The sequence below is a fragment of the Equus asinus genome, chromosome 1, assembly GCF_041296235.1.
Source record: "Equus asinus isolate D_3611 breed Donkey chromosome 1, EquAss-T2T_v2, whole genome shotgun sequence".
Lineage (NCBI taxonomy): Eukaryota > Metazoa > Chordata > Mammalia > Perissodactyla > Equidae > Equus > Equus asinus.
Genome location: NC_091790.1, coordinates 126144210 through 126156829, shown reverse-complemented (window position 1 = coordinate 126156829; position 12620 = coordinate 126144210). Strand labels below are relative to the sequence as shown.

General features: G+C 36.1%; 1 protein-coding gene across 5 annotated transcripts in view; it reads left to right on the top strand.

The window, feature by feature from the left end:
* Positions 1-12620, top strand: part of HGF (hepatocyte growth factor) — a 76533-nt gene that overhangs the window by 27928 nt on the left and 35985 nt on the right. The gene's annotated exons all lie outside the window — the stretch shown is intronic.

The following is a 12620-nucleotide window of genomic DNA, read 5'->3' as shown; positions in this document are numbered from 1 at the left end:
GAAATAACTGCAGATTCTGGAAGGTTCTCAATGTGAACACAATGTTCACAGAAATTGAGTCATCTGTTTGGTCCTTTAAGATAAAAGATAACTCCTGTGACAGTATTTCTCTGTATAGGTTGAGTTAGTTCCACTCATTGACTTTTTAAATCTTGTTAATCTTTCCATAATTCTAGATCATTTAAGTACAATAAACTACCTGTTTCCTTTCTGTATTTTGTGTTTTAGATACTCTTATAAATCATCTCTGGAATAAGACCAGTATAAATACACACACACTCACATGCACACTCACCAGCACATTCATCCTTTAATTGGAATGCACACACCAAAAAAATCCAAGTGTTACCCTCCTCTTCAGTTCCCAACCAATCTTTGGCTATTTTTAAGACATTGGGAGAGGAAAGAAATAGAATGAATGTGGCACTTCCTAACTATTACATAGATTTCTTTTTCTTTTCTATCCAAAGAGAAGTTGGCATATTATGTAACTAACATGCAATAATTCCAATGGCTTTGTTAAACAGAGGGTGGTGTTTATAAGATGTTAATTCTAAGAAAGTGGTGGTAGAATTTGTGAGCCAAACTTATATAGCTACAATTAAAATAAGCTTTTGAGCTGTGGGAATATTTTGGAAGTATTTCTTTACAAGACAGCTTTTAGTTTGTAAAATTATATCTTGAGACTACACTTTTTATTAAAATGAATGAAGCGAAGTTAACATTCTGGAACTCTGGAAAGCATGAGAGAGAATGTTTTGCGAATATTCTTCCAAATATTTTGGCTTACATGTATAGTAAAGTCTATAATGCAAAACCAAGAAATTTGGAGGTGGTTTCAATTGTGTATTAGTTTTCTACTGCTGCATGACAAATTACCAAAAACTTCGCCCCTTAAAATAACACACATTTCTTATCTCATAGTTTCTATGGGTCAGAAGTCCAGGCATTAATCATGTGGGTTCTCTGCTTAGGATCTCACAACGCCATGATCTAGGTGCCCACCACACTTACTGTCTCATTTATGACTCAGTGTCTCATTCCAAGTTCACTCATTGTTGGCAGAATTCAGTTTCTTGTGGATATAGTGCTGAAGTCCTCAGCTCTTAGAAACCAGTTGATGTTTCCTACCATATGACCTTCTCTACAAAATGGCAGTTTACTTCTTCAAGGCCAACAGGATAGCTTTCTGCCTCTGACCCCTAAACCTTGTTTTAAAGAGCTCTCCTGATTAGGTCAGACACATCTATAGTAATCTCCCTTTAATTAACTTAGAATCAACTGATTAGAGATTTTAATTACATCTACAAAATCTCTTCACTTTTGTTGTACAATATAAGTTAATCACAGGAGTGGCTCTCCTGTCATATCCACAAGTTCTACCCACACTCAAGGGGAGGGGATTATACAGAGTGTACACCAACGAGTGGGAATCTTGGGGCCCATATTAGAATTCTGTATACCACACACATATTTACATGCACTGGTTGTAACAGAATATTGATTATCACTTTTTGTTTGTGTCCTTCTATTCTTGGGTGAGCTTTTTGATTATCTCTCAGTCCTGACTGCTTGAATCCATTCTGAGTTTTCAACATGTTTGAATAATAGAGTTGATGATTCTGTTATTTATCCTCTCATAAGTTGAAGGAGGAGTTTTAAACTCTTGTTTTATTAAATAATAACTGTATTAGAAAACTGGAGTTGCCACTATTTATTTAACACCTACAGAAAGCAGCTGTCCATCTACTATCAATAATCCTCATTTCACTTCTACAAATGACTGTGATTAGGTGTAAGGAAAGGTTTACAAAGATATGGACTGGTGGAGAAACATTGCAGTATCAAGACATGGCAATTAGGTTGATATGGGTAGGAATGGGATGAAAACAGAGAAATGGAAGAAGATGAGAAAAATAATATTGATGGAGGCAGGTCAAGTAGAATCCAAGAGTAGCCCATCCAGTTGCCATTAGAAACACTGAAAAATTAAGCAGAGAGAGTGGTCTTACCTGATTTGTGATAGTAGTCTCCAAATTGGTGTCCACAAAACCCAGGAGAACACAAAGACTTTCCTAAGGGTCTGTGGACATGGATAGCTTAAAGGGTTCAAAGTCCAGCTCCTCTGCTTCTATACGAATTCTTTCCCAAAGTTTTCTGCTTGAGATGCACATATTCCTAAGGAATCAGTCAAATTCAACATCCTACCTTACCATTCACAACTACCCTTGCCTACTTTACTGAACAAAGGTAGACTGCCCACCCTTCCTGAGTGGTTTATTGTACTGGGATATAAAAACCTTGGGATTACTAAACAAAGAATCCTTTGAAAATACTATGTATTCATGCTATTTATTATTTATGTACTACTAATAATTCTGTAATTCTATCCAGAATATGTACATATATATATATATACATATGTGTATTTGTGTGTTTAGCGTATGTGTGTATTTATCTCTTAGAATTTTGTAGTCCCCAAAAATTTAAAAAATTAATCTCAATATATGAAAATCTTTCAGAAAAGTTTGACGGGGTAAGGAATAAAAGACTCTCTAACATGAAATAAAATACATTGCATTGCAATAACATTCTGTGGGTAAAGTAGAATGGAAAAATGATTCAAGGAGAAAAAAATTTGATAATGTACCTTTTACCTGGAAACAGGTACTCATCAAATCACTGTGGTATTTAAAGTCCATTAAATCCACTTAAAAGAGTGATATAAATTTTTTTGTATAAATAATAGTGAAAATATGCTAGAAATCATATCTTTTGAAACTAAACTTGCCATAAAAAGTGTAGATGTCAACTTAAAAGCATGAGAGGGAATATGAATAATTGTTCAAAATTCTTCTAGTAACAAAAGCAAAAAACAAAAAACATCCAACATTTAAGGACCAGTGACCCAGAAGAATTGCAATACATTTCGAGTAATTGGCATGGAGAAGGCTGAGAAAGGAGACAGAGTCCGATAAGAGCTGATTTTAACAGGCCAGTAACAAAAAAAGAGAATGTGAGCTAGGGCAGTAAGCAGTGGGAATAAGAAGGTGAGGGAGGACGTGAGCAATGTTAAAGAGGTAAAATGTCCAGTTTATAATGACAAATTGGATGTAGTGGAAAATGAGATGGGGAAAGAGAAAAGTCTAAAAGTTCCTAAGTTATTGGGTAGATGATGCATATTTGAGAGTGGTATAAATTTGAGGAGAAAGATAATAAGTTTAGTTCTGCCATTGTTGAGATGCAAGCGTTTGATGTCTGTGCTTACAGCACATCTAAGTTCAGTCTTCTCTGAAGGTCATGCAAAGTCTTAAGTCAACAGTGATGGCAAAAGCCTTAGGCCTAGCCGCACTCCCAGGGAGCACATAGAGAATATAAAGAGGGTTGTTTAACACTTCCTAGATTCTGTGGATATAGAAGTGAAAAAAACAGGCCCAGGCCTATGATAAAACTGAAATTTCAGAGCTTTAGCACAAACTAGTAAAGTAAAGGTTGACATCGCCTTGACATTGGGATATTCCCACCTTTCAGAGCCAAGGTTTTGAATACTGCTCTCAGTTCCTTTTATTTGTTCTTTGTTTCTTTTTTTCTTTTTAAAGATTGGCACCTGGGCTAACAACTGTTGCCAATCTTCCTTTTTTTTTTAAGGATTGGCACCTGGGCTGACAACTGTTGCCAATCTTTTTTTTTTTTTTCCTTTTCTGCTTTATCTCCCCAACCCCGCCCTGTACACAGTTGTATATCTTAGTTGCAGGTCCTTCTAGTTGTGGGATGTGGGACACCTCCTCAACGTGGCCTGATGAGCAGCGCCATGTCTGCGCCCAGGATCCGAACCCTGGGCCGCCGCAGCAGAGTGCGCGAACTTAACCACTCGGCCATGGAGCTGGCCCTCCTTTTATTTGTTAAAAAGCTGAATGAACCACAAATTTGTTCCTGTCACTTCGTTTCCAATCTTCTAATCTTACAATCAGTGTATCACTGAAAGTGAAGGATGAATGTTACTCATCACCTGACAAACGTGTGCCAGGGTGTCTAGGACAGGCCTTCTCAGTCTTCCTTCACCATACTCCTCAGAAGGTGATGTCTACCCAAATGGCAGTAGCCCACAAATATGCTGGCTATATAACTTTTAAGACTTCCAGGTATATGGAATTTTAAGACATTGCACACATATAAAAAGATTGGCAGTTCTCCATAGTGCCTGAATGTAGTACTGATTTTCTTATGGCTTTTCCCTATAATAACTTCATATTCTGAGTAACACTTTGTTATATAGACTAGTTCACTGCTTTTCAGAGAGAAATAATATTTGTTGGGACTAATTGTATTTTTCTGAAGTGAACTTTAATAGCTCTCTGGCAATTGAAAAGCTATCTTGTGGTTGATGTCCTTTAGAAAATCTCATTGATTATCTAAATCAGTTGTTCATAAGCTTATTGGACTAAAGATGTCTTTACATTCTTTAACATTATTGAGAACCCCAAATTGTCTATGTGGGTTATATAAATCAATATTTACTGTATTGGAAATTAAAACATAAATTTTTAAAAAGCATTTATTAATTCATTTAAAAATAATAATCTCATTGGATATTAATATATTTTAAATGAAAAATAACTATATTTTTTCAGAAAAATAGGGAGAGCAATGGCATTGTTCTAGATTTTTTGCAAATTTCTTTAATGTCACCTTAATTAGAAGAAGATAGCTGAGTGTCTCATATTTGCTTCTGCATTCAGTCTTTTGAGATATCATATATCAAGTGTAGTCTGGGAATTTCGCTGTATAAAGGACAAATGATGTCTTAGCATTGTTATGAAAATAGTTTTGATCTCCTGTGGTTTTTTATCTCCTTTGAAAATAGTTTTTGATCTTTTGATCCTGAAAGGATCTCCAGAACCCTAGGAGTCCCTCTGAGAACTTTTTTGGTACATATTAGACATATAAGGCTGATGTGGTCCCAATGGAGTACACTAACTAGGAGATGCTTGTTGGCTGCTCTAATTGTTCCCACCTCTCGTCATCAGCAACACACCTGGTTGGAGACTTCTATCATTTATTATCTTTTTCTCTGATTTTCTTCATTTATCCTGTAGGATGGTCTAATCTGCTTTTTAAGCTATCTTTTAGATTATTGGTACCACCATTTACACAGTTTAAAATTCAAAAGCCTAGAATAATCCTAGGCATGCCCTTTCCTTCACTCCTCACATTTGATCCATCCTCAGACCTGTCAATTTTAGCTTCTATGTACCTCTCAAATAAGACCTTTTCACTCCATCACTGTCTCCTTTATCCAAAAGGGTATTATTTTTCATGTTGAATTTTTGAATAGCCTTCTGAGTGGAGTTGTATCTATATTCACTAGTTTTCCCCTCCAATCCTTTCTCCACACTACAAATAGAATAATATTTTAAAAATCTGAGTATATTGGGGCTGGCCCTGTGGCCGAGTTAAGTTTGCCCGCTCCACTTCAGCAGCCCAGGGTTTTGCCAGTTCGGATCCTGGGTGCGACCTAGCACTGCTTATCAGGCCATGCTGAGGTGGCGTCCCACATAGCACAATCAGAAGCGCCTACAACTAGAATAAACAACTATGTATGGGGTGGGGGGGCTTTGGGGAGAAAGAAAAAAAGAAGATTGGCAACAGATGTTAGCTCAGGTGCCAATCTTTAAAAAACAAAACAAAATCTATGAGTGTATCATTCCCCATTCCTAGCACACACACTGCACACACACACACCGGTTAAAATCCCTTCAGTGATTCCCTTTGACCTTAAGACAAAGACAAAAAAAAAACCCCATCTTTTACTCCCCCACCCTTATCTCTAACCTCATATACTACCACATTTCTCTCCAGGCTCTCTGTTCCAGCCAGAGTAGTTTTCTTCCTATACTTCATATTTTCCATATTCTTATTATAGTTCCTTCACCTGTGCTGTCTCCTCTGCCTCGAAAACTTTTCTCTTGCTTTCTCACCTAGTTGACAGCTACCCGTTGTTCAAATTTCACCTCACTTATTATTTCCTCAGTTATTTACCATTTCTTCATTCTACTTCCCTGACTTGGTCAAATTCTTTATTATGTATTTAGAGCACCATAAACTTCTCCTTCCATGTTCTCAGAGTCTGGTTTTTACATTTATTTTTGAAATTATTTGGTTAATAGTTCTCTTCATCAAAATTTGTAAACTCCAGCAGAGCAAGGACCATGTCTCTTTTTGTCTCCTGTAGAACTTAGAACATTGCCTTGCACATGACAGGAGTTTAACAAATATTTGTTGAATGAATAAATGTTACTTTCCTACAGAGTGGTAGTTTTTCATTTTCTTTTTCTGTCTTCTGGAATTTCTCCTGTGATTCTTGATTTTCATATGAAAACTTGGCTTTCCTCAGACATTGCCAACCAGGAAGATTTGCTTCATACCTTCTTCGCATAATCTCAACTCGTCCTCAGGTTTCATGCTTCCCTGGTTCATTTGTTCATTTGTTGCTGGTTGCCTTGATGGCTTTCCCTTTACCAACAAAATAGACAAGTTTTGTCATATTTTACCTTATTTTTCTCCTCCTCTTTCTTTTCCTTGTTATTTTTTAAACTTCTAGATATGTAAGTGTCCAGAGCCATTTTATTTATTTTTGGACAGCATTATCGAGGTGTAATTGATATAACAAATGCACATATTTAATGTGTACAATTTGGTGGGTTAGAACATATGCGTATACCCATGAAACCATCTCCACAATCAAGGTAATAAACATATCCATCACCTCCAAAAGTTTCCTCCCTCCCCGCTGCCCTTTTTTTGTGGGTGGTAAGAACACTTAACTTGAGATCTACCTTCTTAACAATTTTTTAGTATACGATGCGGTATTGTTAACTATACATACTATGTTGCACAGTAGATCTCTAGAACTTACTCATCTTGCATAACTGAAACTTTATACCTGTTGAGCAAATCATTTCAGAAGTGTGACCTAGGCAGAACTTTGATAGCTAAGATTTCTATTAAAATTATTGATATGGGGGCTGGCCTCGTGGCCGAGTGGTTAAGTTCGCGCACTCTGCTACAGGCGGCCCAGTGTTTTGTTGGTTCGAATCCTGGGTGCGGACATGGCACTGCTCATCAAACCATGCTGAGGCAGCGTCCCACATGCCACAACTAGAAGACCCACAGCGAAGAATATACGACTATGTACCAGGGGGCTTTGGGGAGAAAAAGGAAAAAAATAAAAAAATCTTTAAAAGAAAAAGTATTGATATGGACCGAATTTTGTCCCCTTCCCCTCAAAAAATTCATACTTTGAAGCCTTAAGTGTGACTATATTTGGAGACAGGGCTTTTAGGAGGTAATTAAAGTTAAATGAGATTATCAGAGTGGAACCCTACTCTGATAGGATTAGTGGCCCTGTAAGTATAGGATGAGAGAGAGAGATCTCTCTCTCTACCATGTGAGGACACAGCGAGAAGATGGCCATCGGTAAACCAAGAAGAGACCTCCCAGCCGGGCACCTTGATCTTGGACTTCTCAGCCTCCAGAACTGTGAGAAAACACATTTCTGTTGTTTAAGCCCCCCAGTTTGTGGTATTTTGTTATGGCAGCCCGAGCAGACTAATACAGGTATGCAGTCATTGGTAATAAATAATTGAATCCTTCTTTCTAGTAAGCAATGTACTTTGGCATCATTTTAAGAGAATATCTCACATTTTAAAATTCAGTGTGTTTGTGTGTTGGAAAAATAATTTTAGCAACTTCTTTTTCTTTCTTAAAGAAAGCTGATTATTTCTCTAAATTTTATTAATTCATCCAAGGCCAGAGAGTCATAGAAATAAAATCTTATTATTATATTCTGAGTCAGGAAAAAACAATGCTATCAATATCCTTTCTCAAGGGAAAGATCTTGTACTTGGAGGTCTTTACCAAGTCATCTGCTAAGGAATAAGAGTGTAGAGTTGAAGACCTTTCATGAAAGCCTTGTCTCTCAAGCATTTTATACCAGAAAAGGCTTGGATAAAGTCCAGGGAAAAGTTTCAGATAGGAATCCTAGGTTCACACGGAAAGCAAGTGTGCAAGCAGTTTGAGGTTTGTACTTTGCAGGTCTTTATGCTACTTTCCCATGTCAATCTTAAAACAAGAAGCTCTTTAAATTTCCATTGAGCCTGATCCTGTCCTTCGTGGTCTGAAGAGCACAAGTCTGTTGATAGGAGAGTAGCTTTACAGACTGTTCTCAATCTCTGGGGACTAACATAAAGTAAATCCTACATTTTAGTTGCTCTTTAGTAGCTGGAAATAAGAATTGGGTTGGGTTGACCTACTCCAAGGAATAATCAGGTATTTGTCCAATGGCCTATGAAGGAACTTGTTCTATATATTGGCAAAAGAACAGCAATACATTATCACCACTGCGAAATGTTGATTTTTGGAGGGAACAGGGAAGTGTAAATGTAAGGATTTACTTGTCCATGTAAAGCTTACAGAGCCCTGGCTATGGCTCTCTGTAATATATATATGCACTCACATTCTCCAGTTGCCATTCATGGACCTCCATCAGGGCCATGTGGTCTCTCTGCAAGGATTTGGCTAGGCTTCCTGGAGAAAATGGATCAGATTTATTATTAGTCATTTTGTTCTACTAGACTCTTTCTGTTCAGGAGGCAAGATGTTTGTCCCAAGATTTATATAACAGTTAATGTTCATTCTTTCCAAAAAATCTATTCAAAACTTAAAGTTCTCTACCAAATATTGTAGCAATCAAATCATGACACATCCACACCAGCAAAGTGAAATTAATGTTCCAAGAGGCACCCACTGTATTTGATCATGTCCTGACAGGACAGTGAAAAATTTCAACAGCAAATGTTATTTTCGTTAAAGCATTTCCAAACAGAAAACTTTGTGTCAGTCATCAAAGAAAAACATTCCTTCACTCATAGGCCACTGAGGATCATATAAATATCTTTGCATCTGCTTCCAAAGGGTGCCTACTATTGACACCCCTGGCCAAATGTTTTATTTGTGAGGAACCCTCAGAAGAGTTCCTGGTATTTTCAGTATGAGCTTGGTAGACATTCTTGCAAAAACATTTGTGTATGTGGGCATTTAGTATTTTAAGTACGTGTTGCTTTGGCTAAACTTGTTCAGCCCCGGCTGATATTTGGGAATATTTCTGTGCTTCTTTAACATTTCATTTGCCCACTAGAGATTCTTTAGAATTCTTCCCTTGTTCACGTCCCATGTTAAAGTGTTAAGTCCAAAGGAATAGCTTTCCCAACATTTAATAGCCCTTTCTAAATCAATTGGTGTGAAATATTTTTGTTTTTGCAACAAATTTTGATAAATATCAAATAGGACATATAAATATCAGTAGGACAGCTGAAGGAGTCTATTTTATTGCAGCTCAGGAATAATTCATTTTGTTTGAATAGTAAGTGTGAGTGAAGGCAGCAAAGGTCTAACATTTATATCACAGTTACACAGTCTATGGGCAGATCATTCATCATAGTCCTCATCAGATAATATTTATCAAACAGCTGCACGAAGTCTCATAATAACTTTTATTTATTGATGAAAACTATGCAGTTAACTTGTACTAATAGATATACTTTTTTTGCCTGTATATTTATTCTATACATTGTCTCCAGAATTATGTAATTTTTATTTATGGTGTTGCTTCTAGCAGCTGAATGTCAAATGGGATAAATACAAATGCACTAACTTCAAAGGGTACATTTTAGTTAAAGAAAAATACTATTTGAAAACTGCTAGTTTGTAGTTAAAATATATATCACTGAATTCAAACACAAGAATAAGTAAAACCATCAAGTTGTTTGAGGTTATATATTTCAAAGTTATAGGTACTTATTAAAATAAAAGACAAAAAATCATAATATTATTATTTAGATTCTTTATACCTTGATAAGGCCTGTCTTAATTGGTTGAGGCTGCTATACTATAATACTATAGAACGGTGGCTCATAAACAACAGACATTTCTTTTTTTCTTTCTTTCTTTCTTTCTTTCTTTATTTTTTGAGGAAGGTTAGCTCTGAGCTAACATCTGCCACCAGCCCTCCTCTTTTTTGCTCAGGAAGACTGGCCCTGAGCTACCATCCCTGCTGATCTTCCTCTACTTTATATGTGGGACACCTGCCAGAGCATGGCTTGACAACAGGTGTGTAGGTCCACACACGGAATCCAAACTGGCGAACTCTGGGCCGCTGAAGTGGAGCGTGTGAACTTAACCACTGTGCCACCAGGCTGGCCCAACAACAGACATTTATTTCTCACAATTCTGGAGGCTGGAAGTCCAAGATCAAGGTGCCAGCAGATTCAGTATCTAGTGAGGGCCCGATTCCTGGTTCTTAGATGGCTGTCTTCTCACTGTGTCCTCATATAGTGGAAGGGACACTAATCCCACTTGTGAGGGCTCACCTATCAAAGGCCCCACCTCCTAATACCATCACATTGGGGATCAGGATTTCAACATATGAATTTGAGGGAGATACAACATTCACTCTATAGCAAGGCCTAATGAAATTAGAAGTAGAAATATATTCTGTACAATATTGTATTTCATTAATGTGCAGTAATTCTTTGTATTCTGCGGTTTTTATAATTTCAAAAGTTTCCTAAACTAAAAAGTTTCTACCTCTAAATTAGAGTCAAATAATACAAATTATTTACTCCCAAACCAAAATTTTGGTTTTTACTTAACCATTTTAATTTACATTTTCTTTTCATAAATATCTGGTAACTCCTAAAAATAAGTTTATGTCAAAGGTTTTAAAATATACTAATGAAAGTTTAGAAAAAGCTGTTCAACATAATTGTTCAAATGAGGATTTTATGATTGCTATTTTTAAAAGTGAAAGATTCCTTAATTAAATCTTAGGAAACTCTGCAGTGGAGGTGCAAAGTTAGTACCAATAATTCAAGTATTCTTACTTGACACTGAAATTTCAGTGTATCACTCAACAGTGAAATATTTTCCCTGATGTACGAGTGGTCTTTTCTTTGACTTAGTTTTTGTAATATTTCTTTTCACAGAAACTCCTAAAATTTGAAAGCTTTACCTTCAAATTAGGAAAGTATTTATCTTTTACTAGCTTTTAAATTTTATCATTCCTCTTAATATTTTCTGTTGATCATGTGGTTGCTTGAAATTACTCATTGAATTTTCCAGGTATTGATTTCCTAATGAATTATGACAATATTTCTTTAATAATCACCTCTTTTTATAAAGAGCAGTGCAATTCAAATTATTTTTGAGTTTAAGGCTCTACATATTGTTTCAAATTTTAACTATCATGGGTCATTTCTACAAGAGCATCATTTTAAAAAAGATATTTATGAAAAAATTGCTTGCAAAATCCAATTGCACTTGCCTAATAACACACTCTAGAATTGATACCTGATATTTAATCTTATATTTACACTGTAGACATAAAGTTTGACTCTCTCACCCCCACCGAGGCATAGATTTATAGTGTGAAGCTGCCTTCACACAGAAGAGGAAACAGCCCTCTGCACCTGTTTCAACATTTAGACAGTCCATCAAATAATGGCCAAATCTCTAATCATGTCTGAATTTCATATTCCTTTTTTCATTGTTTAGGTTGCTATCTGACAAATCATACTAATGTCCAAAGAGCAGAGTGTGTTAATCTCTGATGGGCTCAGCCTCAAACTGTGTTCTCAGTGAGATGTGATGGACCTGTATCGAGACAGAGGTGGCCCTGATAGACATCGGGACTCATCAAGACTGGGTTTTTTTGTTACATGTTCACAGTGCCAGAGTAATACTTGAGAAAAATGGGTTAATAATAAACAAATAAAATAAAACACGCACAAATAATTAAGAAAGTAAGAGAGTTGAAGTACCCAAGACAGGCAAGGAAGACCATGAGAAGATGTGTGGAAGTGTTTTTGCTCTGGCTGCCTACCTCTGACCTTACTCCCATTGTTAGGATTCTGAGTTCTGACCAAGGACATGAATTTGCTACCCAGGAGCTTGTGACCAAGATGTAGAAGAATCAAAACTTTTTTTCTTAAAATGTTAAGCTAATGAATTGATGAATTCCTGGAGACATTTGTTTTTGTCTTCTTTCACATCCTAGTTTTATAACTAGATATGGAATGTGTCAGTATAAGCTTGACCTTTAACCTGTTTTAGAGTTATAACCCTTTAAAGATATCCCCCTCATGCTTAGTCTTCTCAAATCATTTAACAGTTAACTCAAATCTTCAGAAGTATAGTAGATTAGTGGAATTTGTTTTGAGGAAATATAGTTCCTTGGGACCTATGAAATCCATCTTATTTTCTGTTTCACCAAAAAACTTTAGATAATATTAAAATCATAAAGCACTTGGCTAACCAGCACCAACTTTTTCTATACAAGTTATTTCTCCCAGCCCAACAATTCTTGTTCTTCCTGAATTGATACTTATTACCAATACCAATATATATTAATTCTCTAGGCTATGTACTCTCAATGACCATTTTATGGGTCAATCTCTGGACATTTTCTCATCTCCATTTGAATTTCCTTTTAATTTAAGATATTTCTGAGACATTTCTATTCCTTTAAGAAGATACATAAGAAATAAAAGCCCATTTTAAAATAA